Source organism: Neopelma chrysocephalum, unplaced genomic scaffold (assembly GCF_003984885.1).
Source record: "Neopelma chrysocephalum unplaced genomic scaffold, ASM398488v2 Primary Assembly neopelma1_42b, whole genome shotgun sequence".
NCBI classification, from domain to species: domain Eukaryota; kingdom Metazoa; phylum Chordata; class Aves; order Passeriformes; family Pipridae; genus Neopelma; species Neopelma chrysocephalum.
Window position 1 is genome coordinate 2485561 of NW_020897701.1, and position 18875 is coordinate 2504435.

Genomic DNA, 18875 nt, shown 5'->3' on the forward strand with positions numbered 1-18875 from the left:
GTTTACTGTCTACAAAAGTCAGGTCATCTCCCAAAAGCACTTAGGTTGTGAATCTCTATATGGAGTCTCCACTCAGTATGTCACTTGAGATTGTGAGTTTAACAGAATGTCTGCTGTTCGTGGAGAAATACCTGTATAAGATGAATACTGCTCTTAGGATTGTCAATATATAAAGGATAATATGAGAAGCAAGTGACTAGCAGACTAATTAGCAGCAAGGAATAGAATTATGCAAAGCCTCCAGATTCCAGCCAGAGCTATCAATTACATTTACATGTTACAAATCACCTTGCTGATGAAGTGCAAGCTGGAAATAGGAAGTCACCTTCAAGTATTCAGCACCTTAAAGAATATTTGCAATGGAGTTAGTGGGGCTACCTGCTTGGTTTGTTGGAATAATTTAAAATGTGCACTAATACTTGAAATGTTTCTATGACAATTGAGCACCCAGATAAAGTGGCTGAGATAAGCCTTTACAATTATAGATAAGAAAGACTAAGCAAATAATAGAGGTATCCAAACACTAACCTTAAAATCCACTTAGGTTCAATTTTCTCTCACAACTCCCATCTTTCGAGCTTATAACTAAGAGCACTAAAAAAGTCAGTCCTGCTACACAAACCACAATTAATTCTAAACACAAAACCTGTGTTCTGTTTTCAAGCCAACAGTGAGTAGATGAACCCCAAAAGTAATGACAATCCACAGAAATACTGGCTGAATGTCATTAGGTTTGGCTCAGCACCACTACCACTGAATCCAAACCGTCTTGTACAGAACAATTCAAGTAGCAGCAACACAAACCACTTGGGGGTCCAACAGGAGTCCTTTACCTATCAGATGTTTCTGTATGTGCTATGCATTGTGCTACACTATGCTAAAATAAATCTTTTCGAAACCCAATATTAAGGAAGTTTAATATGACATCAGCTTACACACAGCAGAACGAGAGCTAATAATGACTGCAGATGAAGCTGAGCTGAATTCAGGCAGAATGGGCACCTCTGTGCCGAACCTCTCAGTGCTTCCCATTCCAGGAACACATCTCAAAGATGGTTCTATACAGCAACTGTTTCTTAAGTTTAGTTCTTATCAGGCAAAACTGATTGCTGTTAGTTGCAGTGAGACACAGTGACTTGTGAAACATTAAAGACAGATTTTATGTAGTGCTGTGCCATGTCATGCCAACTCCCAACACACTTGAACTATTTTCGGATCTGCAGCATGGTTAGTTCACAGTTCAGATAATCTGACATACAACTGTGAGCTGACATTACACATGTATGGTCAATATGGATTATGAACATTTTGCACATTACAAATTATGAAATTATATAATCTGACATAAAGTATACTGCACAATAAACAAGATTTCTTTTAGGTTTTCCCAGTGATCAAATGTAACTGCTATTTGAATTCTCTTAACCAGCACACAGAGTAGCAGGTTCAGAAGAAATGCAAAGTATGAAATTTCAGTATCACTTATCTTTAAAATATGACTTTACAGCAAAATGTTTTTGTTGTATAAAAGATGAGTATATACAACAAAATCTCACTCCCTATAAGGCTTTTGCATGACTATTGTAAATAGACCTATCACACACACAAACAGATAAATTAAGCTGGATAGCTAAAAATTTGTATGTGTACCCAATTTTAATTTCTGAAGAAAACTAACTCTACCTGAGCCCAAACCAGCACAGCACCAAAATCCCAGATCTGCGGAGCACTTTGCCAAAAAACCAAACAACTTCATACAAAGAGAGTTAAGAGCCAATACTGAGGTTTTGTTTGTTTTCAAGGTGTTACAGTATCTGTTAAATACAACTAGCAAGAACATCCTAAGTGTTCAGATGACTCATCAAAATCCATGGGAAACAACCACAGCAAAGACTCTGTAGCTATAGTTGGAGAGTGAGAGCCGCTTTTATTTTTACTAACCCAGAAAGACTTCTTCCACATTCCACTCTCCTTCTCAGCCAGAATGGGAATGGAGCCCTTTGTTAGAGTTAGCTCTCACACTGGCAACTGCTTTTATACATAGCAGGGAGACTGAAGAGGTAGAGTAAAGCTTAGTATTACTGCCTCAAGCTCAAGATTTTAAAAGGAGTACAGTCTTTTCCCACTTTGCATACCACAACAACTCAAACAACTCCCTAGAGTAATGAACTTTGCCCTTTTCCCCTTCCCTCATGCCCCCACAATGAAAAAGCATCATTGCCATGTTCTGTGACAGAAACTTCCAGTCCAGACACACCAAACAGGATTAAGGAAGGCAAACTCTGCACATCTTTTAAGCCATGATTTACTTGTAGCTCTGAATTTCTCCCACACTTTCAAAACTACTTATAACAATCAAAAAAACCTCCGAGATCATCAAGTTCAACCTTTGACCAAACACCATCGTGTCAAGTAAAACATAACACCAAGTGCCATATCCAGTAATTTCTTGAACACTCCCAGGGGTGGTGACTCCACCACCTCCCTGGGCAGCCTGTTCCAACGCTTAACCACCCTTTTAGTAAAGAAATTCTTCCTGATGTCCATCCTGAACTTTCCCCGGCACAGCCTGAGGCCATTTCCTTTTGTCCTGTCACTAACTGCCTGGGAGAAGAGGCCGACCCCATCTGGCTACAATCTCCTTTCAGCAAGTTGTAGAGAGTGATAAGGTCACCCCTGAGCCTCCTTTTCTCCAGGCTAAACACTCCCAGCTCCCTCAGCTGTGGCTCACAGGACTTACTCTCAAGACCCTCCACGAGTTCTTTTGACCTTTTCTGGACATGCTCCACCACCTCAATGTCTTTCTTGCAATGAGGGGCCCAAAACTGAACACAGTTCTTGAGGTGCAGCCTCACTGGTGCCGAATACAGGGGAGAATCATTGCCTTGGTCCTGCTGGCCATGCTATTTCTGATTCAAGCCAGAAAGCCATTGGCCTTCTTGGCTACCTGGGCACACTGCTGGCTCATATTAAATGGCTGTTGACCAGCACCCCCAGATTCTTTTCTGCTGGGCCACTTTCCAGCCGCTCTTCCCAAGCCTGTAGCAATATGCCTGGGGTTCTTTTGACCCAAGGGCAGGACCCAGCTCTTGGCCTTGTTGAACCTCATACCGCTGGCCTTGGCCCATGGAGTCACAGCCCATCCAGATCCCTCTATAGAGACTTCCTACCCTCCAGCAAATTAACACTCCTGCCTGACTTAGTGTCGTCTGCAAACTGACTGAGGGTGCACCCAATCCCCTCATTCAGATCATCGATAAAGCTATTAAACAGGGCTGGCCCTAGTACTGAACCCTGGGGAACCCCACTAGTGACCGGCCACCAACTGGATGTAACACCATTCACCACCACTCCTGGTTCCAGCCCAATGATCAGGGCAATTTTCTTACAATAATTCCTGTATATCTAGAATAATGCTTTTAATTATTCAGTCATCTGGTGTCAGCTGATCTCCCACAGACAACCTGCCAAATTGCTGAAGGTATTGTGTGAATGATAAAAATAAAATTGGTACAACCAAAAGAAGTGAGTAAAGAAACAGGCCAGACAGAACTAATCAATTTTTTCCCCCTCCTCCCTGCACACAAACACACATGCCCCAAAACCCCAGTCACAGCTGGCACCAGGGGCACTGGAATAGGATAATACCAGAAGCTCAGTAAGGTAAGGGGCAGCAGCTATCTAAAGCTTTTTAGCTAAAATAAGAGAGGCCCCCTCATGATGGATACTCATGAACCCAAAAGTCTTAAATGAATTCAATAAATGCAGAATTTGTAAAAGTTTTGATATGACAGAATTCAACCAACAGAAGAACCATGTCTCTGATTCAACAAAGGCAAGCAGAAATTGGGTGGACAAATCCATGAGGACCTGAACAGACTGTCTAACAAATATAACCTTTACCTAGACTCTACCTCCTAATTCTGTTCATAAGAAGAAAAAATAAATATCTGTGCTGTTCACTCCAAATTCCCTTTCACTTAATCTACTTAACCTGAGGCAAGACTGGAACAAGTATTCCAAGCAGGAAGGTAGAAGAACAAAAGGCTCCTCTTCACTCCAAAATTATTATTAACACTATTATGAACACTATTTATTAACACTATTTTAAACGCAATTTTACCAAGCTTACTACATCATTTTATCATATAAGTACTTACATAATGCAAAACTCCTATCAGCTTTCTTTGTTTCAGTAAAACAGTTTTCAAACAAACTTAAATATCCAAAGAACTGCAAGGTCCTGCACCTGGGTTGGGGCAATCTCAAGCACAAGTACATTGTTTTTGCACAAAAACATACTTTTGTGTCAAACTGCTCAATTTGAATGTCTGTTGTGTGTGTTCATTGACACTTTTACCACAGGAGCTCCAAGTAGTGCAGAATTAAGGTAGGGAAGTAACTGCTACCATCCTTTAGTTATTGTCACTGCCTAGTTCAGAAGAACTAGATCTACAACCCATGATCTTCAATGGCTGGTAGAGGAAGAAGAGCTACAGAAATATATGAGACAACAAAGCAAGAGAGAAGAAAAATTAGAGGGAAGTGCAGAGAAAAAGGATAGATGCAGGTAAGCAAGGGTCACTTAACAGACCAGTGTCTGTCATCTCTCCCTCCACTTCCAGCATCATTCCTGCAGCACAGCATTTGGTTTATCAGAACAGAGTAAATGGAGTGAGATGGAAATAGCAGAACTGAAGGAAACAAACCCAAGCATTTTTGTTTTCCAGGCAAAAAGTGATGGAAAGAAATAAAGAAAAACAAAAATGGAAACCAAAAGATACATATACAAGCACAAAATACACACATGGCAATACATATACAAGCCAATATATGTTGCTGTTAGAAGTCGAGCTGCTGCATACTTCATACAGAGGCAGATTTACTCATAAGGTATTTCTAAATTCATGTTCAAACCCCACAGGTTCCTTACCTAAAGCATATCAAGTCCTTGATATCTACACCTTGAACACAAAAATTACAGTTTCAGATGCAGAATCTTGCCATTAAAAACAAAATGAACAATTACATATGCATTAAATAAACCTTATGCCATTTATGTCCTCAATTCTTTATGTGTCAAAACACACACAAAAAAAAACCCAAATCCCAACAGAATAAAAAGCAAATAAACAAACAAAACTCCCAGACATAGGCCCAGCTCACTATGCATTATTAAAATGCCAAGCACAGTAGGTTGTTAATTTTTCACTTGAAGTAACTGCATAACTTGGTTGGAGAATTATTCAGTTCTAAAAACTCTGTAGCCATTTCATTTCACCTTTCATTTTCTATCATCCATAAGTCAAAATCATGTATGCAGTTTAATGAAAAGTAAAGTGCATAAGTCCTTGAATTCCAGGTACAGATGGGATGAGCTGTGATTTTCTTGCCAAAACTAATAAGCAAGAAACCAAAATAAAAATTGAAATACACAGAGATGTTAGTAAAAGCATAGTAAGTCAGAGGCATTTTTATCACACTGCAAAAAAAATGTCTTCTTTCTATAAGCCCAAGATATATTTTCAATCTTTTTGTCATCTATCCATGCTATGCATCATGAAGATAGATGGTGATAAATGAATGGAAATAGAATGGTGATAGATAAAAAATAGTGACACTCGAAAGTACAAGCAGCTTAAAGAGTACTTTGAGTATAAAGATACACGTATAAGCAAGAAAATAATTATCTATATTCCACAAACAAACACAGCACATCCCCAGAGACAGACTCCTCTTCTGGGAATACCCTCCTGCTATTAACTGAGCAGGAGTCGGGGGCAGGGAATGATGCAGAGTCAAACTTGTGGCAAATAAAAAATTTAACCACAACAGATGTGCATTTACCCAACAGCTGCTCTCCTGAGTCAAACAAAAAGAGGTCTTTAAAAACTTCTTAACACTTAGGCCTCTAACGGATGCTTGCTTAAACAGTCTAGGAGATGGGAAATGTACACACTGATCCCTTTCAAAAAGAGGGTGATTGGAAGATCACAGACTGGGTGACTCTTTGTATAAAATGCTTAATATCCACCTGGGCTGCAATTTGGAGGTGCAGAAGCTGTCACCTGGTCACTTGCACAAATAACTGTTCAGGCTGTGAGCATGCTGAGGGGAGGGAAGCTTGTGGCATCATCTCACTCATCACTTAGGTAAGAGGGAATCCCATCTGCAGGGATCATTTGTTCCAACCACTCCCCTACAGATAATTTAAAGACAATTATTCTCCATCATGAGATGCTTGCTGCTTTTGTATGCTACTACAGCACATTTTATTAAGAGGCTCAACTAAGATGGCATACCATACAGGTTTAAAGAGAAAGATGTAAAAAATATCACTCAATGCAAATTCTCTAATTTGATATGAGAAGAGCATTGGGGGGGCTATGTCCTCCTCCAGAAGTATCCAGCACCAGGCTTGTTGCAATTAGATTCAAAGCCCATAATGTTTTAGAACACTTAAGAACTTTTTGGAAGTTAATAGTGACGTGGTAAATTAAACATGCTGACAGAGTACACTGTCCTATTATTAGTAACATGCTAGTCAATACAAAAAGAAGAACAAATACTTTTAAAAACACAGATGCACCTACATGATCTCCCCACTTTGCATTTCAGAAGACACAGATGTAAGATACATACTCCAGAAAAACATTTGAACTGGTATGGGGCAGTGTATTTGTAAGATAATCATGCAGACAACCAAAAAATTTCCATTATAAAAGAAAAAAACAAAGCAGTCATAAAAGAGAATCAGTAACTCTGCTCAGGGTTTGTTGGTTTTGGTATGGTTTTGGGTTTTGTTGGGGTTCGGTTTTTTGTTTGTTTGGGGTGGTTTTTCAGTTGTTTGGTTGAGGGTTTTTTGTTCTGTTTTGGTTTCCCCCCCTGCAGTTTCAGGAAAAGCAACAATTTCTGAACAGGGTCATTCATGATACTGATTCAGATGCTGCCCTGCCTTTCAAAAGTGCCAGACCAGTTCTTCTCGTTTCTTTTAAGAAAGCAATGCAATGGGACAATAGCTTCATCTCCCAGATTAACTACTGTTGGGTACCCAGCTCTAGGCAATTGGCTTACTATGTGCAAGCACTTTATTACCACCCTCCTACTTGTTTATATTTCTCAAAATGCAGCATATTATTCTCTTTGACGGTAGTTGCTTCCCACGTGTTCATTCATCTTAGTTTGTCTCACTGGATTTCTTCAACAGTGCCTCATTAAACAGCCTGAATTTTTCTCTCCAGCTGCCTGCTAGGTTGACTTTCAGTGAAATTAAGGTAGATTTACCAATGAAAGGAAAACAGAATCCAGTCACAGTCTTAAATTTTAAGAGACAACAAAGCTTTCTAGGCTATGAATTTTAATACTCAGAGATTAGCAATTCATCTTAATTTTAGTTCTATCCTTCTAGGACAAAACAGTTGCCTAAAGAGCTCCTGGTAAGTTTTTTACTAAAAGCATTGCTCCAAAAGATGTGGTGAACCAGCAGAACAGTTCCCAGTTCCCAAGAGAACGATGCCCTATCCCTTGTCCCACATCCCTAGCACATTTATTCTGTACTTTCTGTTTAGTTCACAAATCAAATCAGTTTAACAACAGCTCTAAGCAAGACTAAAACAGAAGGGAGAAAACCCCCAACACTGGAACTTGGGAACAGAGGCTGAGGGTGCTGTGCAGCTTCCAGCTTGTACGGGGACTATCAGCCCTGCTGCTTCTAGAATTATTCCTTAATTTTTATTACCATAACTGCTTATTTAGAGCCAGCAAGTCAAATTCTGAAGATTAACAGCCAGTAATTGATGATATATTAGTTCTTCTGTAATAATATCAGAACAATTCAAACTCACCAGCAGCAAAAATGTTCAAAATGTCAGGAAACACCAGATTCCAGGTCTCATTCTGAACTGACCGAATGCAAGAAAAATATTCCCTGGCCTGGTAGCGACTGTGCCCCTGGTAAGGGACACAAACTGACAAAGGAGATGTAAGAAAATATAACATGAAATGCTTGCAGAACTGGACAAAAAGCTCTACTGAACATGATCACTACTCAAAACATTCCCCAAAATTAATCTCTTTTTGCAAACAAATCAATAAAAATTCCTGATTTTCTTAAAGTAAACTTTTCACATCCTTTTCTCTGGAACTGAAAGAATTCTGTTTCTCAAAGATTGCCTTCCTGTTTTGTTTTTCCAAAATTAAGCCTTCAACTCTGCATTTAGCCGATTCCAAGCTGAACATGACCCTTGGAGGCCAGCAGATTTGTTTGCATCTCACCCATCCCAACAGCTAAGAGTAGGACTGTGCCTGGCTCTACTTGCCCACAAAGAAAAGTAACAGCAGATATAGCAACTTCTCATCTATTTTATCCCACCTTCAAAGATCCTTGGTATGGAGGGAACCGATTACAAAATGCATCTACCATGGCACAAGTAAAAAGATGTTAGTTCCCTCCTTAAAAGGCACTTTGCTGTACAGCTGACAGTTTGGAAAACAGAGATAATCTTACAACCTTAAAATAAGGAGAGAAGCAGGAAAGCAAGTTGTTCCTCTCAGGCATAATACTTTTTGACTTCCTCCTAGGATTAAACCTACCATTACTTCCTTAACAGCAAAACAAAGTTTCTTTCTTGCCATTCATAAATAGCAAAAAGTTATGCAAAAGTTTCTCAGCTGTTTTCAGAAGAGAAATATTCCAATTACTTTGGCTTTTATAAGTTTTTTCTCCGTGTCATGACTTATATTAGGAGTTGGAATTGAAAGATTTCCTTGGTTATCAAGTCCCCCTCATCTGTGATCATAATTTATAATCCTTCATAAACTGATGAGGATCCAGCTTTTTAATGTACTTTTACATTCACTGAAGATACTATGACATTTCCAAAGCAGTGAAATATCAGTCCACACATTTTTGCCCAGTATCATATGGTAGCCTATTTACTCACTAGAATCACCCATAGAACGAGATTACTGTCAGAATGTTTTATGAGTCTGTTTTTTAAATTAGAAGATAAGTAATTAGATCTTTATAGACTATACGCAAGTTAAATGTTAAAGTTACTGAATTCACGTGTAAAAGCTTCATTACCACAGTGTCTTCCAATGCACCTGGTTGCTGAAGGGTATACCTGAACAGTTATGTCATGAGGCTGAAAGGAAGGCTCCTCTCCAGCACATCCTACAACAGTAATACTCTGTTGCTGGTGTGTAGAAAGTGTATTTTGCACAAGCCCCTTGAGAATCTGCAACATTTTAGAGATCTGCAAAGTAATTTCAGCACAGGGAGAACAAACTCTCAACCCAAGCAAAGCTCATTAGGACATCAAAACAAGCAGCAAAACTAGGAATGATTAAATATCAACATCTGATATAGAGTTGTGGGATGGGGTTTTTCTAATGATGTTGTTACGTGTCTTGTCAGTATAACTGGGTAGCCATTAAGTGTGAACAACAGCTTTGAAGTGAGAGAAATGCTGCTGAAGAAAATCAATATTAAGTGGTACTTAGACCAAGTTATTTTCTAGTATCCCTTTTTATATCTGAAGGATCCCAAACTGCTTCAGAAAGCAATCAGATTTTAATTGTTACAGTGATTAAAGTGACAAACACCAACAGCTCTTCACCGAAACAAAATATTGAAGCTAGTAAAGTAAATCTCAGAGTAATGCCAATCAAGTCAATGAGTTACAGTAATTTTATCTAGAACACTGACTTTCGGTCAAGGTTGCAGTATGGTTTCAGATTAGCCTCCTTCTGTGGTAGGGCAGTCACCAAAGATTTTCCCTTCAGCAAAAGATTCAACCAAAAGACATTCACACATTGTCACACACCCGGGGAAAGATTTTCCCTTCCTCTTGAATATAAGGTTCCTACTAAAAGAGAGGCAAAACCCCGCATGTGTTTCATAAAGCAGTTTCTGTGCAAGCTTAAAAAAATTTTTTTTTTCAAAACCTGAGACTAGTCAGCTGCATACCTTTGCAATACATGGAAAGAGCCTACACCAAAACAGCCTGTGTATACAATTCACTCTAGCACTTCACTGGAAGAGAGGGGAAACTTTTAAATTCAATGGACATAAAAAGAATACTACAATAAATCATTTTGCAAACTACATGTTAGTTTTGGTAACCAGCGCCTTTCAGGAATGCATGATATTAATATAATCACTTCCACCTTTTCTTGGTTCAGGCACAGTTTATTTTAGTTAAGAGAGCCACAAAGTAGGATGAAACAAGTATTCTGCTTAGCTTGCATTTTGCAGACTTGAGCATGCACATGGCAATGGGATCAGTTACTTTACTACCCAGCCAATTTCTTCACTTTAAACCCCAAGCACTGCCAGAAAAATCCCATTAATCTAATCTGGGTAGCAGAAAAGTTTATCCAAAATTCCTTCTCAATAATGTGATACTTACAGGGTAAGTTTTAAAAAACTTACATCAGAAATATTCAATTTACATTTTACAACATTGAATTTAACATGAAACAAAGTCCACAAGCACTGCTTTAAAAAGCCCAACAGTACCCTTGAAGTAGGTGACAGATTACTTTTTCATTATAATTCAATTCTATTCGTAGCAAATCAAGAGTTTTAAAAAATTCTCAGGAAACCAGAGAGATGAATGACAATGTACATTCATAGCTCTGAAACATTCAATAAACACAGAGAGTCCTTAAAAAAATTAACATTAGTATATGATAGATGACTTAGACATCCAGAACTTGGATCCTGCATTCTCCTCCCTCTGGATAACTCTTCTTCCCATCTCTGTTCCTGTACATGCGTTAATTTGTGACAAATTATAGAACTCATTGTTACAGGTCGTGACAGTTACCAAAGGCATACATGATTTTTAAAACTATTTTAAACGAAAAAGACAAAACCCATGAATTTACAGAATGGAAAGACTATTAAATAAGCCCATAGACTGCACATGGCCAGAGACACCACCACACACTTGGACTATGCACATATTCTCCTTCCTCCTCCTCTTCCACCAAATCCTATTGTGAGGACAGCTCAGCTTGAAATCCCTCAGCAATCGCCACTGCTCCATATACAAGAAATGCATTGAACTTCATTATTTCCGCTGCTTGTCTGATGAACAAGAAGCTTGTTTGACAACAGCTACACAGAGGTTTCTATGATATATTTCTGTTCAGCCCAACAGATTTTAGCACTGCAAAAACAAAAATCCAATGAAAATTTAGCATTCCAATTCAATCAGTTCTTGCAGGCCTATATATTAACAGTATATCTTACTCTTCTTCTCTTCCATTTATTCCAAGTTTATATTTTGAAAATTATAATAAACAATTTAATTAATCCACACTAGCTTTACCCTAAAATGCTTTTTGTTTTGAAAAATGTTGGGATGTAAAGAACAATGATGCACAGGAAAATATGTCAACTGAGAATTTGATCCTTTGAGATTTTGTTCTACAATTTTATTTTGTATTAACAGGATTTTTTCCTTCTAAGTTAACTGCCATCACAATGGTGGTTTTTTCCTCCAAAGTAAACATAAAACTGTTATGTTGATAATGTCCAGTTCTATTATGAAAAACATAATCTTTTTTTTCTGGTTTGCTTTTTATGGTTTTTTTAAGTCTATCATAAAATCTCTTAATTTCTAACACTGAATTTACCAAACAGCCTTCATTAAGAATGGTTACAAATTCCCTCAGGTTTTATATGTCTGCTAGCAAGCACAATTTACACTGATTCAGTACTAAGGTGTAGCCAATTTTAGAACAATAGCTACTTGCTATTTTTATTTCAATAAGACCAAAGTTTAGAAAAACAGTTGTCACTATTACCAAAGAACCTGTCATATTTTTTTATATCCTCATGCCAGTGGCCTCTACCTGCCATTAGACACTTCCTTGCGCTGTGCTTCATTCTTCAGGGCAAAATATGCATTTACCTAATTGAACTCGAGACACAAGCAATGACAAGTAAGTCAAGATGCTGGACTAAACATTCTTTATGACATACCCGGAAACTTTGCAATGAATACCTCACATGATGTGATATATACAAAAGCTTTTTCCTTGTTTATCTTGAGCTGAGAAAGAGCAAGAGTCTTATGCATATGAAAGCAAAGTATACATCTTTATACTTCTGCAAACAGCCAGGCAGATGTGTCCCTTACAGACTTCTCCCTCAGCATCATAGTGAGAGCAAATTTGTATGCTAGTATATAGTGATGAAAGATTAGAAATAAGAACTATTTAAATTATTTATAGAACATGATCGACTCCTAAAGAAGGCCATGAGAAGTAGCCTGCAACTGGCCTGAGGAACCCTATGAAGGAGTAAAATATAAATCATGTAATAGCTATTTTCTATTAATATTAATATTTTGTGAAGCTCAAGGCAGTTTAAAAATTACCTACATCAGTAGAGCAATATCTTCCTCTATAATATTCATTTCAGATAACTGACGGTAACCAAGTTTTTACTGGATTGCTCCTAAGATCAAACTCACTGCTGAACGGAAAAGACACTTTCCTCCCCACAAGTCTGAGTCTTCACAATTTTTCTACTGCTTTTTTTTAAATCAGAACAAACCCAAAACCCTACAAACTGCCACCAGAAAAAAAGAAAGCAAAAAACAACAAACCAAAAAAACCCCACATCACAACACAGGAAGAATACAGTTGAAAGGAAGCATGATCCTAAGATACTGCATATAACTAATGCAATTTTATCCACTTACTGTCTTCTTTCATTTTGAAATTCCATCCTGAATCTATGAAAGCCTTACTTAGAAAAGTTAAATTGAAAACAAAAATTTATTAGAACATACTTGTTTTAGATGCATTAATATTTTCTGATAAAAAAACGTTAAGGCTTTAATACCAGTTGGGACTACAGCTGAAAATCACAGGTACTTAACAATCTTAGACTAGATACTAAAGCTCTTACATTAAGAAAATAGAATTTGTTCTTCATTACTACTGTTAGCTAAACTAAGGGGAACTCAAATGTACTAGTACAGTTGACAAGTTAAACTAACATGGAATAGGAACAAATGAGAACTAGAGAAAGACTTCACATCACTGTGTTGGTTCAGGTCACTTCCTGCCATCAGTGACTGTATTGCTCTTCCAGCAGCATAGCTAGATTTTAAGTTAAGGAAAGAAGAAACAGCTAACTGTTTCTGTTACAGTGTACAGAAAGCTGTACCCTGCTAAAACTGAAGTTATAGAATGAGACTGGACTCTGATGTAAACTAATAGCTGTTGTTCTTTTGTTTTCTCACAGGAGAAAGAAATAGACTTGTCTTTATTGTCCAAGATATTAAGCTCTAATGCTACAAATCACCTGAAGAACTCTCACCTACAGCAACTGATTGAGAAATAGTCACTTCGGCAACCTAAACCGTTTCCACACAGCCAGAGAACCACGGAGTAGCTGTAGCTCAGTACAAGTAAAAGGTGATACTCATAAAATTTTGGATATGGTGCCATTAGTCTTGGGAATACGTAGTTCTTCTGGACAAACACCCTGCTAATAGAGCTTTTAAGAGAAGGCTTGACATTCAGAAGCATTTTAATATTTGTATTTAATAAAACAGGCTTACAAAACTGTCAGAGCTGGCAATTAATTCCTTCACAGAGTGGAAACAATAACATACTAAATACTTAACTTGCCAAGCATCAGCATATCTACAACCCCTCAGTTTCCTGAAGATACTTTGATATGATACTTTGGAAACTTGTACAAGCTGTTAAAGAGAAACCAGATGCCTCCCTAATCGTTACAGAGCAGCACAGGTTAGGATGAGAAGAATAATATCCTCACTCCAACTTGACAAAACAGTCTCCCATCAGCCTCAAGAATTGCAACAAACTGCATCAAAAAAAGAGGTGGAAGCACGAGTACGTATCATTTCAGGAGAGGATAAGACCAGACACATGATACATGAAAGGCTTCTGAAAGATGGTGTTCATTTTCATAAAGTGTTTGGCATTTTAAAAATAGCAAATAAAGCACAAGAGTTTACCAGATAGTTAGTATTTAGTTAATATCTACCAGCTATTCATATTTTTTCTAGTCAATTTCAAAGAAAACCTGGATATATAAAAACCAGGAACTAGTGGTTATTGTAAAATCTTATTTCATATTTGGTCCTCTTTCTAATGCTGTTTGACTGGTATGAATGCTTTACCTGATAAAACAAACACAACTCTGGAAACTGAACACACTGTCAGATTTTCTATGACTTCAAGCTTGTCTGTACTAATCCCAGCCTCATTTCACACCCACACATCAGGCTCCCTCCCTAGCTAGCTTGGGTTTCTCTTCTGCACACAACTTCCTTATGACAATCTTGCAATCAACACCCACATCTCCTCCCCAAATGATGCCAAGTCAGGCTATGAAGACCACACCCCCCTGCATGCCATTTCATCAGCCCCTTTTGCAAACTGAGAATAAGTATCTCTTGGGGAGGTGACTCATAAGTATTCAGCCCTTTTCACCTTGTAAAACAGCTTATCTAATAAAAACAAAGCACATGTACAATGTTGCAGCAAGTACCAAATGATACTCATGCTTGTAGATCAGGTCGGGGAAAACACCTGAATTTTCATCTATCAGCTGACTAGTTTCACTGCAGAGTAACATGAAGTAAGATGATCCAATGACAAAACAAAGTCTAGGAGCCTCTATCTCTTCTTCAGTTTTTGTTGAAAAAGGTTTTCTAAAGTTTTTGTGCTCAATTTTTAAACTCGGAGAAGAAAAGTGTTTCCTCCTTCAACTCTTTTTGCATTTTACATTGTAACTGTTAAGAGTCAGAATTAAAATAAAAATGTACATTCTTCATCTGACAGGCATTTCAACTATTTCATATCCCATACTCCAAACATGGAAATATTCGGAACAAAAAAACCCAAGAAACAAAAACCCAAACAAACAAACAAACAAAAAACCAATCAGAGAGTCTTGCCAACTCAGGAAAATCCTGCTATACAGGCTGTCAGGTTCTCATCAGTATGCCACTGGTAATCTGTCACTGACTTACAGGGTATATAGGTCACACAATATTGTTCTCCAGAAGTCACAGGGCACTAAGGGACAGCTGAAGCGCATTGGATAATTGCTGTATATTCATTTCCCATGTAAGCAATTACCGCGGTTGTCACAGGAATATTACGCAATTGTCCAACTGTATAGGCGTGAACACGAACAGAACTGAAACGCCAAACACTGACAGGATGCTCCAGAGTCCATGTTGTCTAAATGCAACTCAGTGCTACTGGAGACTCTATTTGACATTTTAAATAAGACTGAAGTCTCAAGCCCACTTTTCAGAGGACAGGGGTCCGTAACACAAGAACTGACCTGACACCCAACACTGCAAATAGAAAGCTCATAGTTCAGCAAAAAGACTTCTGTTCTGAACTAACACACATACACACACCTATCTTACCTGCAATTAAATCATGTCAACAGGTCAGCAAGGAAAAATTTGCTCTGGCAGCTCTTCCATTTGTGAACAATCTAGAACTAAAGTTTCTTCAGTTGACACCTTTCAGCAGCATTCAGCTTTCCACTACAGACAAGAAAAGGCAGAGAAAGTAGAGAAGTAAAAATTATCATTCTCTATTAATAGAAAGTAACTGCCCAACACCTAAACAAAATTGGGGGGGGAGGGGGAGGGGGAGATGACCCAAAACCGTCTTAGAACAAGATGATAAAATCTCAAATACAAAAGAAAAGCAGTTACAGAGTGTATTTCACAGCACGAGACAGGTCCACACAGACAAGGTCAGAGCTTTCAGGCCTTTCACCAATACCTTAGTGGGAAGACCTCGAAAACACCAAGGACATCATCAGCTATGAGCCCACACCACTGCAGAAACAATACACACTTCCCTTCCTTACTGCCTTCTGTTCACTGCTGCAACTCGAAAACATTTGCATCCATGCTGCACTTCAAAAACGTTCGTGCATCACACACTGAATATGTTTGGGGCAGTTAAGAAACTGTTCTGGCTAAAAAGTAACTACTGGGGAAAAAAATAAATAATAAAAGGCAAAAGCAAAAAAAAGTGGTATTACACTGAATACTAAACCTGCCTACACTGCCAAAAAGCTGATTACAAAACTCACTTTTCAGACAAGAAACGCATCATAACAACATCTTGTTAAACAAGCTAAACACATGCAAAGGAGAAGGAGGAATCCACACCTTTCTGTCAACACTGAAGTGATTCATATTAAATCTACATTTGACATGCAACAAGACTGCCCACATACAGAAAAATCCAAGTATGAAAGGGGTGTCTGTTCATTTACACAGTGCTTAGCATTCAAAATTGATTTTACAGACATCCTGCTAACCTGTCTGACAGAAATTCCTCCAGACTACACAAATTCAAAATAGGGAGGCTGTCAGTTTTTCTCTCTTATAAGCAAGGAGGTAAAATTCTGAAAGTTTTCAGTATGCTGAAAAGAATCATGCAAAAGTTAAAAAAGTATATACATCAAGGGACAAAATAATTTTTTTTTATACATACTAATTTTTGGCCAAGAACTCATCATTTAAAGCAGGTTCTTTAACAGCTTTCTCATCAAAGTAGCATGAATGAAACATCCGAAAATTAAGATCTTATGGGAAGACACTATGGGCTTATAGGTCACAAATATAACATGGCTTCAGTACAGGTTAGGGTAGATGATCCTTGTCATTTTATGTTCCTGAATTGTAGGGACAATTACATCAGATTTCTCCACAGAGACAACTAGAAATCTTGTAACATCATGTCTTCTAACATCATTTTCTACCTCTATTAAAACAAAGAAGTAGTCCTAAAAACTAGCCAATTTCCAAGTGAAATCTCTAAAACATTTTCTGCCCTTAATACAATGGTACTCCAGCCTGTGACTCTAAATAACAAAAGAAAATAAATACCTAACACTAACATGGAACCAGATGAACCCACAAAATGTTATGAGCTAAGGGTTAGGATTTTTTTTTTGTTAAAGTACCCTTTAAATAGTATGTGGGGATTTGGGATTTTTTTTTTTTTTAATTCCACAAGGAAAAAAGTTTGTTGGTCTTTTCCTACTTTGACCCCGGTTCAGAAAGGTATTACATTGCACAGTTCTCTAGAGATAAAAATCCTTAAGAGATTTGCAAAAACTCCTCATATGCTTTTGTCTGCTGACATTCCATATGGCCTTTGTTACTACTAGCTGGCTTCCACAGCCTGAAAATGTGTGCAGCATCACTGAAGTAGTAAAATACTGTTCACAAAACACTAGTTCACTAAACCATGATATTTTTAATATAGTTTCTTATTATTCAAAATAATTCTGAGTGGGGACTCTAAAGGGAAAAGATTACTCCATAATTTGTAATTAATACCTACTCCTCTCCTGTCTGCTTCCTACATCCATTGCACCTGGTCATAAAAATAACATTCCAAGTTTGATTTGGAATTAGTTTGATTTAAATACAGTCTTTCCATTTTTGCTTTACTGTATCACTTAACTGTGTAAATTTTTAAGTGGAGCCTATAATTGTGTTCTTGACCAAGCTGTCCATTAGCTTAAATAATAATTTTCTCCCTTGGATTTATCTTCTTTAATTTGAAGCATAGCTTAAAAACTGCTGTCATACACATAATGAAATAGGTATAGTCTAAATGACAACCTTATAATTGAGGTTTACAAGTTGATCAACCCAGAATTTTTCTTTCCTTTTAGCTACATAAGAAATAGTCCATCATAGGGAACATAAAAAGAGGAAGAAGGGGAGAAAAAAAAAAAAAGGAGAAATAGCCCCTACCCAGAGTCAAAGTCTACACATATTTAAGAGTGGGGCCATATTATCCTAACACGTTCAGTGTTTCAGCTTCAAAGTACTGCAAGACTGACTCACTGAATCTTTGTTACTACTACTGAGGCAGTATAGAAAATCACAAAGGTCTGTTCTTCTGTAGTCTACAAAAGTTCTTTTGTAGTTTACAAAAGATTTCTCTATGATCTGCAATTAGTGTGCAGGTTTTAAAGAGAAAGCACTTGGAACATGGAACAATTCTCTGGTCACACATACGTAAAAAAATCTGGATCTGAAACCCTAACACCAAGCTCTGATAAATTTCCAGTCCTTACGCCTTTAGCTTCCCAAATCATTTGGAAAAAGAAAAACAAACAAAAAAAAAACCCATAAAACCAAAAAAACATCAACAGGCACCTTAGGTTAGATGGCAAAAGAAGACTCAGTCTAGTATATGAAATAACAAGAGTCTGAATAATTTAAGACATTCCAATTTTGAATCAGGTTTTTTTAATTAAAAAAAGCTGTAATTAAATTAAAGAAGCGTAGTTATAATTAAACAGAGAGCTTCTGTACTTGTGGCCCAGGAGAATCATATTCATCACACAGTATCACCAGTTCAGTACTGCCAGGTAGAAAATAATACATTGTTATCTCCAGAGAACACTGACACTAGGGTCTCTTCTAGGCACTGATAAACCATTAGTAACATATTTTCGGAAGAGCAAATATTTTGCTTTTGCATCAAATACACAGCTTTCTAAAAGAAAGCAGGCAACACCACACACCACGTAAAAAAACCCACACATCTGCATTCTGTATCCTGGACAGGGAGGAGGGAACAGAGGGAGAGAGAGAAAACACGAAAAGGTTCTGCCTTCTGATTTCTGAAAACCGAGACAGATGAGGAAAATATGAACTGGTGGAGCAGCTGCTCAAAAACTTTGAACCAGATATAAAAATGTTATAATTTATGTAATATTTTCTGATTCATATGATTGATATTAGTTTTTATATAATATTTTCTGGCTTATTCATATTAATAATATTATTCATAATTACAGGAATATCAGAAAAAATATA

General features: G+C 37.5%; 1 protein-coding gene across 7 annotated transcripts in view; it reads right to left on the reverse strand.

Annotated features, from left to right (window-relative positions):
- The window catches only part of FAM160A1 (family with sequence similarity 160 member A1), an 87797-nt gene that overhangs the window by 56900 nt on the left and 12022 nt on the right, over positions 1-18875 (reverse strand). For 4 of the 7 annotated variants that reach the window (XM_027676919.1, XM_027676923.1, XM_027676921.1 and 1 more), the window contains one exon: positions 15438-15560. The exons of the other annotated variants lie outside the window; for them this stretch is intronic. The gene's annotated coding sequence lies outside the window, so the exon portion shown is untranslated. The remainder of the gene's footprint in view (positions 1-15437; positions 15561-18875) is intronic. 7 annotated transcript variants of the gene reach the window in all.